The following is an 18,506-nucleotide window of genomic DNA, read 5'->3' as shown; positions in this document are numbered from 1 at the left end:
TCTAGCACTGAATACATTAATGCTGTCTCACTAAGTTACATACTTAAGATACCATGAGTTTAAAACATTTGTTCAAAGTTACAATGAAAAAGTGTCAAAGGTTTTTTTTTTTTTTTTTTTAAATGCAAAAGATAAGGAAAGAAGTGCTAGTTGAAGTGTTTCCTGAATAAGTAGGTCTTTAACCGCCACTTGAAAATAGCCAGTGACTCAGCTGTCCAGACCTCTAGGGGAAGAGGTCTGGCCACCACCTTGGTGCCAGAACAGAGAAGAGTCCTGTAGTATACTTGCCTCTTACACTGAGAGATGGTGGAACCAGTCGAGCAGTGCTGGTAGATTGGAGGGTGCGGGTGCTTTGAGGTAAGAGGGAGCTGGTCCATTTTTGGCTTTGTCTAGGAACACTGGGATATATATATATATATATATATATATATATATATATATATATATATATATATATATATATATATATATATATATATTTGGAGCCAGGAGTTCAAAATGCACATCTGGGCTCACTTTCATTACAATGTGTTCCCCAAATCAACCTAAATAAAACTGAACTGATTCAATCCTGTGTCATTATGCTTGCGGCATAAGGCCTGGAATTGAATGCACTAAAATTATCTTCGTAATTGGAAACCACCATCATTTTCTTATTAGGCGAACCAAAATAAAACTGACCCTCGGCCACGACTTCAAGCTGAAACGAACAAGCTCACACCTGCTCCCTGATTAACTCACACGACTGAGAATTAACCTCGATATCTCACACGCGCAGGCAAAAGCAGCAGAGAGGAAATAATGTTGAGAAGAAGAAGCAGAAGAAGAAGAGGCCTTGTGTCATATTTAATTTAGGGCACAGTGAAATCTTTTTCTTTGCATATCCTATCCTTTGGAAGTTGGGGTCAGAACGCAGGGTCAGCCATGATACAGCACCAGTGGAGAAGAAAGGATTAAGGGCCTTGCTTAAGGGCCCAGCAGTGGCAGATTTTCAGTGCTGGGGCTTGAACCATGAACAAAGAAAAGTAAAGTAAGACTGATGGGTATTTTCCATTTTAAATAAATACCCAACCAACCACCTGATTTGGAAGCAAGAATGACTCTGTATTTAGATGGAAATAAATAAATAATACAAATCTCCAAGATAATCAGTTTGAGTGTAATGAGCCATCAGTTCATAAGAGTCTTAACTGTCCAAACTTTTACTTCCTGTACTAAAATAAAAAAGTCTCTTATGGTTGTTTTGTATAGTTTTGAGATGTACAAAAGGAAATTCAAGGACGTGGAGTAAATATAAAAAAGGACCCTGGGGTGTTATAGACAGCTCAAATAATTGTAAATTATTACTATAATCATTTCACTTTTTAATTTCTCTTCAGTAATTTATCCAGTCACGGTCATGGTGGAGCTAGAGACTGGGACCTATTTCAGTTTTCTATGCACACACATACACACACAGATACAGGTACACAGATACGAGCACAGCCTACAGAAGCTATATAGGGATGCTATTTTTCCCCTCTTTTTGGTTCAATACACCTGTTTCCTCTCAACTGATTGGTAATTGTCCAATGAATCAACTAAAGATGCAAAACATAAAAGTCTGCAGTGCTTTTTGGCCCTGCAGCACTCCATCTGAGTCACACTGAGCCGAGCAGATCTGTTTACAGCACCATAATGAGAAATATGAAAGGCTTTTATAGGCTCTGTTGGAGCTACAAATGTATTAATTATTGCCTTTATTTTAATTACGAGTGTCATGAAAACTCTCCATAGGGCAAAGTGACCATGTGAGAGATAAAGAACCAAAACATCAAAATACCGAGAGGGATATTTGAGTGAAGGTATTTGCAGGCACATACATGCACACAAAAGCACACAAACACATGAATGCAGGCTGGTAAAAGCGTGCTCATGCGCACACACTTTCACAAGACTGAATGTTTACATAAGGTCTCTTTGCTCTGGTGATATCTTGCGCTGGTAGGAACATGAAAGCTGGATGGAGAGTCAAGGAGCCGAGAGGCAACTTCAAAGAAATGATTAAGAGCGGAACAAAAAGGCACCGCTGCCAATGACCAAAAGCCTCTAAGACATAATGCCTCTGACAATGATGGTCAGCATGAAACACACACACACACTTTCCATAGATAGAAGCTAGAGTGTCTATAATGACCACTTTTGTTACAGGAAGGTCTAGTTGCTGTGTTTTACTGATCATCATACAGAAGCTTAAATGAGTGACTGACTACAGCAGTTTAATATTACTGAATTCATTTCTGAAAAAGATGATTTTTGAGCTGCTCCTTTTAGTGTTTATTCACTAAGTCATTCAATCACTACTCAGTCACTCACTGATTTAATTATTTTACTTACACTCATTTGCTGATTTCTTGACTCACTGATCCTCACAAGTAACCCTGACTCACTGATTCACGCTCAGCTTCACTCACCCACTCACTCAATGATTCACTCACTCACTGATTCACTTTCAGCTTCACTTACTCACTGATTCACTTTCAGCTTCACTGAACCTCTGATTCATCCTCAGCTTCACCGACTCACTGATTCGCTTGCAGTTTCACTGACTCCCTGATTCACCATCAGCTTCACTCACACTCACTCGCTGATTCACTAATTCACTGATTCAATCAGTCAGACAAACACTACTCAGTCACTTACCGATTTCCTCACAATTTTCACTTACTGACACAATATTTGAATTGTGCATATGGTCAATCACTGGTGTCTTGCTTGGTCACTGAATCATCAATTCAATGATTCACTCACACATTCACTTAGTGATTTACTTACACACTTACTGAATCAGTCACACAAGCAGATGATTCTTTCACTATACCCGATATCAAACTCTCAGCTACTGAACTTGTTTTGGATATAATATATTTCAGTATATAATGTGAAATGCTGCAGAGAGTTTCTCAGGCTTGTTCCAGTACCTTTTAAGGCACTTTGTACAAAATATTCTCATAAAATGACAAAAAAGATTGTATAAACCAATATAATTGAATCTACCCCAGTGTAAACCCTACACCCTGTGAGGTATCACCGCACAACACCACGAAACAGAGGAAAAGCACCAGGAGACCTGATGAGCAAAGCAGCAACTCCTGCATTGCCTAGAGGAGACAGAGATAAGTAAAACCTTAAACAGCTTTATTTTATCTGCTAATAGATCTGTGAACAGGGACACACTAGTTTCCCCACTGCAGCACTGCAGGATGGAACCGTCAAGGCTACATCGTTGAGAGACGCAGCAAAATTCGATTTTTGCCCCACATTTCTATCTGATCTCCTTCCTTCAGGGTTAAGACCAAAATGCATCCAATCAGTTCACATTCGTGTCTAATCACACTTAGTTCTCACACTTAGATCTCCTCCTTAAACACTAAATCATGAGCATTTAAATTCTCCTGCACATGCGTAGAAGAACCTCACACTGATGGTGTGTCTAATCTTTTAAGTTGAATCATGTATAGGGGAATTTTATTCAAAGATTTTTGCCAGCTGACAAAATAAGAGCCTTTAAAACAATTAAGAAACTGTTTCACTCTGGGGTTTTTTCCAGTTAGGCTAAGTACTAAAGGCATATCAAAAATATGGCTGATATTATTGCCCTGTTTTTTTTTTAAATTTTGTCATTCGGTCTTGTGTAAGAGCCAAAACATGATGTTAAAGGAAAATAATCAATGATAAATTGCCATGATGCTCCGTGCATAACTATTTTCCAGAAAAAGCATAGCCTAATGTGTTTTATTTCCGCTCTACTACATCAATTTGCCACCGCTAACAATTATTCCTTTTTCCATCTGTTTATAGTTATCTTAAATGTTGTGGATTGTCCAAGAAAAAATTCTTGTTATCACTTTCATTACAGCTACAAACATTTATTCCAGTCACAAACCTCTCTCCTGAAGAATAAGTCAGTCATTACATATACAGTTTGTTATCCCAGAAGATTTCCTGTGTCAGAAAACAAGAAACAGCACTGACACTGGAAAATGCTTCTAAAAATGCTTAATAAACATCTAACTAAAACATATCACCATATGAACAAAGACACATTTTTGATCCATTTAATTGGAGCGTTAATTTAAAATACTATTTGTCTTACTGCTGGAACTATATTCAGTGCTACTTTGATAGAAAATGAATCAACACCTTCTGACTAATCAGAATCTAGCACTCTTTATTTATCATTAATGATTATATCGAATTCAATCCTGTAAATTAATTGTTAAATATTAAATATATATGCAGCCTAATCAGGCAATAATCCAACTATAACACTTGCTTATTGATTTACTCATTCACTGACACACTGTTCACTCACTGACTCAGTTACGCACTCAATCACTACTCAATCACTCAGTGATTTGCTTATTTTACTTACACCCACTTACTGATTTCTTAACTCACTGATAATCACAATTTTTTTTTGACTCACTGAATCACTTTCGCTGCGATAGGTTGGCACTCCGTAGAGGGTGTATCCTGCCTTGATGCCCGATGACGCCTGAGATAGGCACAGGCTCCCCGTGACCCGAGGTAGTTCGGATAAGCGGTAGAAGATGAATGAATGAATGAATGAATCACTTTCAGCTTCAATGGCTCATTTACTCACTCACTCGCTCACTCACTGACTCACTCACTCACTCACTCACTCACTCACTCACTCACTCACTTAGCCATTCAATCACTACTCAGTGACTCACTGATTTGCTTACCTTACTTACACTCACTTACTGATTTCTAGACACACTGATCCTTACAATTTTCACTGACTCACTATCAGCTTCACAGACCCACTGATTCACTCTCAGCTTCTCTCACTCACTGATTCACTGATTTAGTTACTCACTCAATCACAACTCAGTCACTCACTGATTTGTTTACTTTACTTACACCCACTTACTGATTTCTTGACTCACTGATAATCACAATTTTTTTTGACTCACTGAATCACTTTCAGCTTCAATGGCTCATTTACTCACTCACTCACTCACTCACTGACTCACTGACTCACTCACTCACTCACTCACTCACTCACTCACTCACTCACTCACTCACTCACTCAGCCATTCAATCACTACTCAGTGACTCACTATTTTGCTTACATTACTTACACTCACTTACTGATTTCTAGACTCACTGATCCTCACAATTTTCACTGACTCACCGATTCACTCTCAGCTTCACTCACTTACTGATTCACTAATTCAGTTACTCACTCAATCACTACTCAGTCACCCACTAATTTGTTCACTTTACATAAACCCACTCACTGAACCTCACAATTTTCACTCAGTCACTGTCTCACTATTTGAATTGAGTGTATGGTCAATCACTGGTGTTTTGCTTGATCACTGAATCATCCATTCGATGATTCACTCACACATTTACTTAGTGATTTACTTAAACCCTTAGTCATTCAGTCCCTCACTCACTGATTCAGTCACACAAGCAGACAATTCTTTTACTATAAACAATATCACTCTAAGCTATTAAACTAGTTTTAGATATAAACACAGGCAACTATCAGTATCAATAATCCAACTGTCAGCTGAATAAAAATAATTAAGTAAATGTGAAGTGTGAATAAAGTTTATCAAATGAGGTCTGAATGAATAAGGTTTGAAGTGGATTATCTGTTTAATAATAAGTTACACAGATTATTTTTACAGTTTACAAATGTACAGTATGTGTGAAAAAAATAACGTCCAGGTTATATATTTTTATAGATTTAAATATACTTGTGAAGTTGGATAATGATATGATTGGTCTCAGGGTAATATATTGAAGCAGAACAAAACAAAACACAAAATGTTCCCTTTTCGCTGTCTGTTTAATAAGGGCATCTGAAGGACAATTACAACACACACACACACACACACACACACACACACACACACACACACACACACACAAGGCTAATACATTACATGCTGACAGGACTAACACTTCTTGTTGTTATGGCAACATTAACACTAAATGCTGCTCCGTACTTATACACAACATAACATGGAGATTTCCAGCCCAGGTTGTAGTGTTTAGTGTTTTTGTGTGCATTTCTTATCACAAGTAATATTTTAGTTAAAACATTTGTATTTATCTTTGTCATATCTGCTATAACTGCTAGGTCACAAGTCATAAGAGACTAACAGCATCATGGCAATAAGTTCATTTAGTATCGGTATTGAGACAGATTCATTTAGATTCATGAATATTGCTAATATTTTAAACAATGATAATAAATAACGTGAAATCCTGCGCTATGTACAAAGGCTTCGTTTGGGATTTTAGCAATACAGTGAACAGGAGAAATGAAGCAGGATCTCAGGAAATAAATGCCATATGATATTTTTTGGTTCAGTAAACTTGAGCTGAGAGAGAGAGAGAGAGTGAGAGAGAGAGGGAGAGAAAGTAAGGGGGGATACATCAGAGGAGAGCGTGTAAGTGAGGTAGTAGAAATATAAAGTAGTGAAGAATTGCTAGAGGGAGACTGATAGAGGAAGAGAGAGATGAGAGACAGGTAATGGATTGCATCCTGGGGAAATAACCCACACCCCCACACCACCACCCCACTCCCTGCCACACCGTGATGTCATCATCTCGACTCATCACGTCGGCTTGTTTAAAGCTGGGAAGACAAACGTGCTACAAGCCTGAGACAGCATTGCTGTATTTAACACAGGCTGCACTCTACACAGGCCGTGTGTAAAATATATCAGCCGCTCTGTGGTGCATTATTCAGTGCCAGCATGGCACAGGCCTCACCCACAACAGCAAGCATGAATCCATGAATGATTGAATAGCATTAAACAGATTAAATTTAGAAGCATGGCATCAGGAACGGGGCTTTTTGCGAGGCCGAGTGCATGATGGAAAAGTCCCCCAGGAACATTGTGAACATTCATCACATTTTCCTTCCATGAACACATGATTCCATCAACATGGCAGAGTGACGTGGATTCAGTGATGACGTGTGAGATGTAAATTGACTCCTACACCTTGGACTTTTGATGAAAAATGGATAATGGGAAATAATGGGGGAAATATTCAGAAGTGTTGTATTTTATAAATATTTTCTAAACTATTTAATGTGTTTTTTTGGAGAAGCTCTTTTTTGAGAATAATAATGATAATGACTGATGTTAAGGTATTCCTCTTATTATTATTATTATTATTATTATTATTATTATTATTATTATTTTTTTTTTAATATTCATTAAATCTTATTTTTTTTTTTTTAGGTCTTTTTATCAAATATTTACCATAAGTAACATTTTGTAACACTTAAAATTAAAATGCAGTGAGGTGTATTGTGTGTAACATACATTACGCTCTAAACCCTTGACCATGTGCCATCTTTCAACATTTATTCAAATTTATATTCAAGTTGATGTAACACCTTGTAGCTGTGAGGGCGTGACCAAGCTATGAATGGGAGGAGGAGTCACAAAGAAGGAGAGGGTAATGAATGAACTTGTACATCTGTGTGTGTGTAAGAGAGAGAGAGAGCGAGAGCAAGACAGAGAGAGAGAGAGAGAGAGAGAGAGAGAGAGAGAGAGAGAGAGAGAGAGAGAGAGAGAGAGAGATTAATGATGAGCTATTTATACGCTGTGTGTTTTGCAGTAAGCTGATGAAAAAAAAAAAAAAAGAAGACAAAAAAGATCCAACACAGAGCTGACTCGTCCAGACAGTGTCCTGCTGAGCGGGAGGGTGTGTGTGTGTGTGTGTGTGTGTGAGTAAGTGTGTGTTATTTATTATTTTGTACATTCTTTTATTTGATTTTTGATGTGTGTTACATGGTATACCAGAGGTCCGTTGCTAAAATCTCTCTCTCTCTCTGTCTCTCTCTCTCTCTGTCTCTCTCTCTCTCTCTGGACAGACCGGTTTGTGCTGAGGAAAGCTAGAGCATCGCAATCATTTTTTATAGCCAGTTGAGCAGAAAAGAATCTCAGAACACACGGCATGTCAAACCTTAAAGCAAATGGACAGCAGAATAGTGGGTACAGAAACTTAACCGAACTGCACAGGTGAGAATATAAAATGTCCAGATAATCTCTAGCTAGTCGAGATAGTGGGCTAGCCGTGTCTCTGAGCCTCAGAGATGAATATAACTTCAGAGAAAGTAAGCTCTGATTGTGGCTCTGTTATATTTTAGTTGGCTAGCTAATGTTAGCTAACTAGTTAGACAATTTTACATATTATAGCCAGAGGAAACCTGCATAATTTGGACCAGAAAGGGTCATAATGTGACTTGAGGCCACTTGACTCACTTTTCATCAAAATCTCAAAATCATTCTTTATCTCAGCTTCCCATTTTTGGAATAAACCTTTATACCGTACATGTTTTGTGGGTGTCATGTAGCCATATGAACATTCTCTGACAGTAAGCTAGGATTTGCTGCTCATAAAAACTTAAATTACAGAACGCAGTCCAGATCAGTCTACACACATTACAGAGTTGCAGTTTCGTCGGCATCCATGGTGGTTTCATGATGGTTTCGAATGCATCCATGTCATTTCTGCCATTTTCTGCACAATGTGTTTCTTCTTCTTTTTTCCATTTCTGCATCCTTCCACATGCGAATGCCAGGATGTCTTGAATGCTAAATGCTGTAAATGAATGCCAAGTTGTCGCCGATGCGGGGTAAAAACAGACCCAAGTGCAGGATAGCATAAAAAAAACAGGATTTATTAAATAAAAACACAAAACAGAGACAAAGACAAAACCAAACATGACTAGAACAGCGACAACAGACAGTGGATTCCCTGCTGCTTAAGGCAACGTGGCTCGACTAAATACTAATCACAATTAGACACACGAGGAACAGGTGTGCAGAGGCGGGGAGGAAGAGACAAGGGCGGGGCAGACACGTGACGCAAAACATAAACAAAAGCACGTGGTCAAAGTCCGGGCTGAGTCCTGACACAAGTGGTCTAAGGTGCTACATTCAGGGCACAGTCTTCCTTGGAGGCATGGGTTCAAATCCCACTTCTGACATTAAATCATTCCCTGTGCTTAAATCTATTGTTACAGGTTGAAAGCAATCCTTTGGGATGTGAAAGCTAATTGGAAGGTTGTGAGATTGAATCCCAGGTCCACAAATCTGCCACTGCTAGGCCCATGTATAAAATGAGATAAAAGATGTAGGTCCCTCTGGGTTAGGGTGTCTGCCAAAAGCAGTAAATGTAAATTTAGCTTTATAACAAAGTGAATTTACATCCAGATTATATTTATATTTAGTACTTACATCTAATACAGACCAAACAGTTGAAGGCAACCCAATGCAATACATCTCACAAATCTACAAATTGTCCTAAACTAATAGATCAGAGACTAATGCTGGAGAAAGTGAACAGTGCTCTCATGTTGGCGAACACAGATCCTGTTCATTAAGACTCCCTATAAGGCAACAACATCTTTGTACTTCTGTCTGATAACCTGCATCTCCTCAACATGGAAGCTCCTCTCATAATAGCTAAGCTGAGCAGGCCCATGAGTCAGAACATGAGCAAAGGAAACAACACCAGAGGGTCAAAGCACCAGCCAATGCTTGATACAGCAATTACCCCAGACTCTAAGATTTAGCAGGCCAATCTGAGCGCTACCTAGATTGACTACAAAAAACACTATGACTCAGTGGCCCACATATAGATACTTTGTGCTCGGCACTATAAACGGCTAAGAGGACACTAATTACCTTCATCAAAAGCTTAATGCAGCTGTGAAAAACACTGGAGGACACGTCCAAGGTCATCGAACAAGTTATCATCAAGTGTAGAATATACCAAGGTGATGCAAGTCCCTATTGTTGTTTCTTATAGACCTGATCACCTTCATCCTCCAGCAGATTCCATATATATCTGAGGTGTGTATATATACACACACACACACACACACACACACACACACACACACACATATCTCTGCTAGCTCCTTATTTCCTCAAAAACATAGATTGACGCAACAAGCCTTTTATAAAGGCTAATATACGAAGGCTTGGGGTCACTGAAAACTTGGGACCGACTTGTAAACCTCATATTTTTAGTGTCATAGTTCTACTTTGTTTACCCTGTCTCTGTTTGTAACAGAGAAAATAACAAATGTGTTTTCATCAAAGAAGTTTGGCATCTCTCCAGTGCAATTTCTAAACAGTGAGCTGCTTTTTCCACAAAAACTCAGACATGAACATTTCAAAGGCGTTAGAGAATTCTACAAATACTGAAAATTCGTGAACACGTGCTTGTGAAAAATCGGTGTTCGTTGGTCAGGATCTACTCTGCCGTCTAATATTTCAGCAATTGCTTTTAACACAGCGATGGGTTAAGTGTTGCTGTGAAGCGAGACGGGCAAACTGGCGCTCTTTGATCTGAATGAAGGCGAGACTTCAGCTTTTGTGCTTGTAATTGCAGGCAAGTGAACTCCAACAGCGCTCCTTACAGCCACAATGCACACATACACACACACAGCTTCTATGCAAAGCCACAGGCTGAATTTCTCAATCCGGCTGAACATAATGATGATCAACAAAATCTGTAAAGCGACGCAGCAGCTACTAATGCTTTGATTCTCTCTTAAAGGAGCAGTTGGAGTAAATCCAGCAATAAGCATTGCAGCACTTCAACTAATGAAAAATAGAAGCTTCTCGTTTCCCATCAGCGTTATGTAAATGGAACCGTGTGATTTGTGTATTCTACTGATTTTACATCTCCTTATCCATATTAATGTGCATTTGACAGAACCAGTGCCAAGTCCTTTCAATGGCTGATACTTGACTTGTTGACATTTTAAACCCCACTGTGTGACATACTACCAGCTCTAAAGACTATATTTTATTATACTCTAATCACTACAGCCCGGGAATGGGAATTAACCTCATCGCAGAGGATTGTTGCTTTTAATGAGACAAGTGCAGTTAGTTAGACTAGCTAGCAACATGTTTTTTGTTAACCACTTCCTTGTGATGTCATAATACATTTAACCAACACAGCTATTATGCAAGTAATAAAATACTCGGAGATGTGTATTACCGCAACATTTTACATTTACAGCATTTGGCAGACACACTTATTCAGAGCGACTTACGTTATTTCATATTTATACAAGTCAAGTCAAGTCAAGAAGCTTTTATTGTCATTTCAACCATATACAGTATAGCTGTTGCAGTACATAGCGAAATGGGACAACGTTTCTCCAAGATCAAGGTGCTACATAAAACAAAGACAGGGCTAAGGACTTAGTAAGTAGTCCTAGCCACATAAAGTGCAACTGTGCAACCTGGTGCAAACAGTGCAGGACAAGACAAACAAGACAGTGCAGGACAATACAAACAAGACAGTGCAGGACAAGACAGACAAGACAGTGCAGGAAAAAAGACAGTGCAGACAAAAGGTTACAAGACAATACACAAAATACAAAAAAGACAATACACAAAAGACAGTAAACAAAAAAACAGCGCCGGCCGACCAGTGTCAATACTATATGTTCAGACGATATTGCGTGCAGTAATACTAGAATGAACACAGTTTCTTAGCAGCAGGTCAACTGAGCAATTGAGGGTTAAGGGCCTTGCTCAGGGACCCAACAGTGGCATCTTAGTGGATAGGGATCGAACTCACAACCTTCTGATTGGTAGCCCAAGACCTTAACCACTAGGCTACTAGTTCCGGTTTCCTGATTGTTTTATTTCTCTTATACCACAGCAGTCAGGGACAATGTTTAGAGCATTTAAGTCATTCATGACCAACATGTTACCATTTAGTTACATTTAGCGTTGTGGACTAATAAACGTCTACTTACAGAAAACATGAACGTATCAACAATTATACATTTTTTGTTAAACAACAGCCCGTTACTTTTATTTGCAGGTTTATTAGTAGGTTTAGATAATCTGGTAATCTGCTTTAGATAATCCATCAACCATAATTGAAATGCCTATAATTTAAGTGTTACTTTGGAAATTATTATTAATTATTAAATATCATTTATTGAGCTGAATTTGAATCTGATATTTTTTTTAAATCTTAAAAAACAAATGTTAATAGAATTTGGTAAGCAATGGTGCCAATATTAGAGTAATACTGTATGTAACTGAAGTATTCAGTTTTACCTGAAATGGCAACCAAACTGCAAAGAAGAAACAATATGGACCAGTTCGCTATCTGTAAGCATTTATTACAGTCTATCATTACACTTTGACTATAGAATAAAGAGAATAAACAGTTGCAAAGTATGACACATCTTTCATTAAAAAAATTAAAAAAAGAAATCATTGGCAAATTCCATTTCAGATATTAATTTCCAATAACAGCATACCACAACTGCTTTATTCCTTTCATTATCATTCAGGTCTTGGTACTGATTGGGAATTTTCAAGCTAATCCTTGACCTAAACTCCTTACTCTGCATGAAGATTGAATCTCGATCATATCACACACCACCTCTCTATCAGCATTGAAATCCCCAGAAAGGAAATTATCCGACGAAATGAATCAATTACACCAGCATGCAATCAGCCTCCTTACTCAAGCTCGGCTTCTGCGTTAAGAGTTTGATTCATAAAAGCATTTTGCCAGTCAGTCATCGAGCCCCTAACTCACTGGAGGGCCGCGTATATGAATATGAAACAGAGCGTACCACCAGAAACAACAACACCAACATGTTGTGGATGTAGAGGAAGAAACCGAGAAGCAGGACAGCTGTGGATTTCCAGCGTAGGCGCAGTCTGAGTAACGCAGGCGCTAAAATATTCAGCAGCTCCTTTAATTTTAGGCCTGAGCCCCAGATACACATAGCTCTCATTCAGATGAAGCATTTAGAGCAGAATTTTAGTAGAGAATTCATGAGTTGGAAAAGACCTGAAGGTGAACTAAAACATTAGTGGTATTATAGGTTCATTCATTCATTCATTCATTCATTTTCTACCACTTATCCGAACTACCTCGGGTCACGGGGAGCCTGTGCCTATCTCAGGCGTCATCGGGCATCAAGGCAGGATACACCCTGGATGGAGTGCCAACCCATCGCAGGGCACACACACACACACTCTCATTCACTCACACAATTACACACTACAGACAATTTTCCAGAGATGCCAATCAACCTACCATGCATGTCTTTGGACCGGGGGAGGAAACCGGAGTACCCGGAGGAAACCCCCGAGGCACGGGGAGAACATGCAAACTCCACACACACAAGGTGGAGGCGGGAATCGAACCCCCAACCCTGGAGGTGTGAGGTGAACGTCAATTCATTGTCAATTCAATTCAATTAATTTCAATTCTAATTTATTTGTATTGCGTTTTTAACAATTGACATTGGCTTAAAGCAGCTTTACAGAACATAAACATAATACAAAAAGTTTATTAATATTATACAAAGATTAATATAATACAAAAGTTCAAGATTAATATTAGACTTATTTTTAAATGTGTTTGTAGTAGGCAGAGGTGGGAATCGAACCCCCAACCCTGTAGGTGTGAGGCGAACATGCTAACCACTAAGCCACCGTGCCCCCCGTATTATAGGCTTGGTAGTGATATTCAATTTATTCATCCATGAAAAAATGAAAGTAGGACACAGACGACTGGCAAAGGCAGCCACAGTGCCTAAAGTGTCAGCGCTGAGGCTTTAATCTCTGGATTACCCCATTCATTTTCTCCCAATCCTCCCTCAGGCCCTGTAACACCATCAAGGTCACAGGTCTAGCTGCTCTCTTGTCACTGTGATGTTTAATCTCATGTGTAGATACTAAAGTGTTCTTTATAGCCTTTAAAGAAACAAGAGCTGTAATATTAACCGGTTTTATCAGTGTACTGATTTTTCATCCCATTGAAAGCGTGGAAATCAACCTATGGGATATTTTCAATCAGTATAAATAAATGAAATATTTTATTGCCTTAAGTCAGATATAAAATGAGTCAGGACTCTGTCGGCTAGTGGTTGAAGAATCTTTTCCATGAATACAGTATATTGCTCATTTGAACATTTTAATTCCTCATCCAACTGCTGCTATTACACATATATGTGTATGTATATGTTTACTAGAACCCTCTTTGTTCCTAATCCACCATTTTTGCACAATGTACTGTCTAATATAATACAATATAATACAGACTGCACACTGGTCTGCACTATTTTGTGTATCTGTCCTTTAGTGCTTTGGTCTGGTCTGTTTTTGCCTGTAGTGTTTTGTACTTTTTTTTGTCTCGCACTGTTTGCACTAGGCAGCACATGATGCACTTTATGTGGCTTAGTACTTTAAGTCCTTAGCTCTGTGTTGTTTCATATAGCAGCATGGTCCAGGAGAAGCTCTTTTTCATTTCACTATGTACTGTCTCAGCTACATATGGTTGAAATGACAATAAAAGCTTCTTGACTTGACCTGTTACCTTCTTACTAATGAAAAACTATATTCATAAAGCCCTGAGTGTCCAATTTTACAGTATATAAGTCATTAACCACCACTGTGAAGTGTGACATGACAAAGACATTCGGTGATGAACATGGGCAACACAAAAAATACTTAAAAAAAAAAAAAAAAAAAAAATATATATATATATATATATATATATATATATATATATATATATATATATATATATATATTTTTTTTTTTTTTTTTTTTAAGTATTTTTCATTGTCATTTAGACTAAATAAAATATATATCTGCCTTAATACACTGGAGAGCAGGCAACAGATCTGTTCTGTCATGCCACCTCATAGCTATGCTAACTAGCTACACTATGGAACAATTAGGATGTATATTTCAGCAGCAATCACCACTAAAATTAGCCAAATTGAATTAGTTTGTTACTTAGTGTACAGTCAACTTGACCTCTGCGTAATGACACAATTTTTTCTCTGGGTTCATTCGACCATTTGAAGAGTCGTGAAGAACTGAGACGCTCCTTAAGCAGAGGAAGAGAGGTAGTGTGTCAGGAAAACACATATTTGGGATGCTTTCTGACAGTCTAAGTGGAATGAGCAGTTTAGAGTACATAAGGATCACAGGCTCTTTTATTTGGTTTTGTTAAAGTACTGAAGTAAGGTGAGTAATTTTAGCTATCTTTTATATCTAGTTATTTTCTGTTTCTGCACCAAAGCCAGAAATTTCTTCCTAAATACAACATCTGGACAGAATAATCGGGTGGCAAAGATATGAATATGAATAATATAAAATGATGTAGTTACAGTTAGTATAGAAGTCAAAGAAATGTCCGTTACTGGGACTTTTAAGCTCTTCTTAGAGCAAATTGTTTCATATTCTTATCTCCATCTCCATGATATCACCACAACTCTCAACGTGCAACTAAATCCAGTTTGTGAATTTGACACAAAACAACCTGCAACATCCACAATACTTCATCCAAAAAGATTCAGCAGCCATATTTGTTACATGTAAAGCGTTCAGCACAAACTCAACTGCAGTTTTGCACAAGTCTTGCTGTCAGCTAACAACAGGCAAATTACTGGGTGTTTTGTCTGGTTGCGTGGTGATGGAATTTATCAATTGCATATAAAATGAAAATTTCCGATGTTAAACATTCGTTTTTAAAGCTTGGTATACATTCATTCATTCATTCATCTTCTACCGCTTATTCGAACTACCTCGTTTCACGGGGAGCCTGTGCCATCTCAGGCGTCATCGGGCATCAAGGCAGGATACACCCTGGACGGAGTGCCAACCCATCACAGGGCACACACACACACACACTCATTCACTCACACAATCACACACTAGGGACAATTTTCCAGAGATGCCAATCAACCTACCATGCATGTCTTTGGACCGGGGGAGGAAACCGGAGTACCCGGAGGAAACCCCCGAGGCACGGGGAGAACATGCAAACTCCACACACACAAGGCGGAGGCGGGAAAGCTTGGTATACAGTTTATATGGAATTCCTAAATCACACAGAAAACCATTTGTATCATTGAGGACTGTATTAACCTATTCACATAGGATTAATTTTACTTTGACACTAGACAGTGCAGTTATTAGTGAAATGTCTGCTTTTCATCTGTTAATGAATTTAGTTTAGTCAAAATCCATCATGTTTTATACCCACCTTAAAATCCATATAGTAAATATCCAGAAGATTCCATTATTTCCTATGGGAAATTAATTTTCACAATTGTAGGCATGGACACACTCTAAAAAAATAGTTTTCACTCTATTCTATTCTTTCCCGCTAGAACTAACTAAATCAAGAACTAATCTTGCCCAAGTTTAAACATTTCAATAAAGATAAATGAACTAGTTGAAAAGATGGATGCACCTGCAAAATGTTATAGACACATAGCTGACTAATTATAAGGAAGCTCTATTGTAAGTGATTGAAATAAAGGACAAAGCAAACAGTTTGCATTAAAGATATGAATTATACTGTACATATTACATACATATGTGGCAGCTCCAGGGTCCTTTGTTGGATCCTGATCTCAGATTACTCAGGTTCTCACTGTGTCTATGTGGGTTTCCTTCCATGTTCTCACTTTTCCACCAACTGCCCATAAATTGCTGGTATATTAGATTAGATTCTCCATATCCTGTCCAAATAATACTTAACTGTTGCTGTGCTCAGTGCTGAAATGACCCCAGGACTACAGACAATGAACCCTAACTGAAAATCGCATGTCATCCTGGGAAACTGAAACTGAAGACCTGTGAGATCTGGGGGATGTGATAGCCTAGTGGTTAAGGTGTTGGAGTACCAGTTGGAAGGTTGTGAGTTTGAATCCCAGCAAGCTACCACTGCTGGGCCCCTAAGCATTGCTCTTAACCCTCCATTGCTCAGTTGTATAGAAATAAGATAGTAAGTTTCTCTGAATAAGGTTGTGTGCCAAATGCCCTAAGTGTAATACAGGACTTGTCCAAATCACATTCAATTTCCTTGAATAAATGTACAAAAATGTGACCCTGCAGGTGATGTGTTCTCAAAATGGTTGGAGAAAACATATTAAATATCTCTTTTCCCGACAATTCTGCTCAGAGTACTAGCCATTATGTCCATATCTGCTGAAAAAAATAATGCCATCTCTTTGAGGGCACAAAACAGCATGTGTAATGACAAAGTCCATAATTACTGTCAGCTGTGATAAATTTGTATAAGTGGTTAATTACAGTAATCTCTACCCAGTTGCTTTTTTATCTGGAGAGGGTAATTCCCAATAATGCACATACAGGGAAGCAAAAGTGCAAAGCAGTGGTGGCATTTCCACTGATCTTATTGTAGATGCTAAAAGCTTCTCATACCCATTAGTTCCACAACAGTCAAGCCACTATGTACATAACTGGCAAATATACTGTACACCGAGTTGGATTCAGATTAGTAACCTTACACTGCAGTTATGGAATGGTTTGGTTATTCATTTTAATCCAGGACTAATTGTAGGCTTAAATATAGGCTGGACAAAAATCACATTATGACACACAGCTAAATAAAATATATGTAGGAATCTATAATCTGAGTCAGGTTGACTGTCACATGTCTGCTTCTATATCAAACTCCCACAACCATACACATTTACGATGAGATGAAATATGAAGGATAATCAATATTAAGCACATCTTACATGACAATTGTATAAAATCTTGAGAGCAAAAGCATAGTACACATTAAATAGACACACCAGGAGCAGAATCAGGATGAGCAAAACAATTTTGTAAATGACATGAAAATTAAACCATTATAAGCAGCTTTATGTAAGAAATCTGCAGAAAAGTAAACATGACATCTGGAAAGACAGTCAGTGGTAAATGAGTACATTCCAAAAGATGTTGTATTTGCTACATCAGGGATTGTTTCCTCTCATAAATCCAAACAAAGAATACAAATCTATGATGAAACATCTGAACACCATTGAGGTGTTCAGAGAAAACCTTTAAAAGCAGGCCTGCATGCAAGGATATACACGTCCATCTGAGACTACACCAGTCCCAAGTCACAATCAAGTCTATTTACCACGGCACTACTGTATATCTAATTTTGCAGGTTGGTTAATGAATCGATTCAACGGAGAGTTGATTGGGTGAGGCACAAGGACCTCTCTCAAGAGCTCAACAAGACAGATCAGAAACTAAAACACTGAGCCATCATTATGAGTTTACATAAAATTATTTTGAAGCACATAATTTAACCACTTGGGGTATGTCACATGTTCCCAAACCTTGGTCCTGGAGTACACCATGTTCTACTTATGTTAATGTTTTCCTGCTCACAGTGCACCTCATTTAGCCCTTCATGGCTTAAGGTGGGTGTGTTGTTGCACTAAAATTAGGTAGGGATCTCCAAGGTTTGAACCTTTGGTGTAAAGTTTAGCACTCGTACCCTGACACTCAGTGGTGAAACCTACAACCTGTTAATTAACACCATGTTTTTTTTACTGTCTACATATTATATAGGTTATTTATATTAAAGCGTATTATTCAATAACATCTGTGCAGAGTTTCACAAGTTTCCTCTCAGGTTTC

The 18,506-nt window shown here is 38.2% G+C and overlaps 1 protein-coding gene across 2 annotated transcripts in view; it reads right to left on the bottom strand.

The window, feature by feature from the left end:
• Positions 1-18,506, bottom strand: part of rgs7b (regulator of G protein signaling 7b) — a 96,819-nt gene that overhangs the window by 76,409 nt on the left and 1,904 nt on the right. The gene's annotated exons all lie outside the window — the stretch shown is intronic.

Source organism: Tachysurus vachellii, chromosome 2, assembly GCF_030014155.1.
Source record: "Tachysurus vachellii isolate PV-2020 chromosome 2, HZAU_Pvac_v1, whole genome shotgun sequence".
Classification (NCBI taxonomy): Eukaryota; Metazoa; Chordata; class Actinopteri; order Siluriformes; family Bagridae; genus Tachysurus; species Tachysurus vachellii.
Note: the sequence above shows the minus strand (reverse complement) of the source record. Positions and strands in the feature narration are given on the sequence as shown.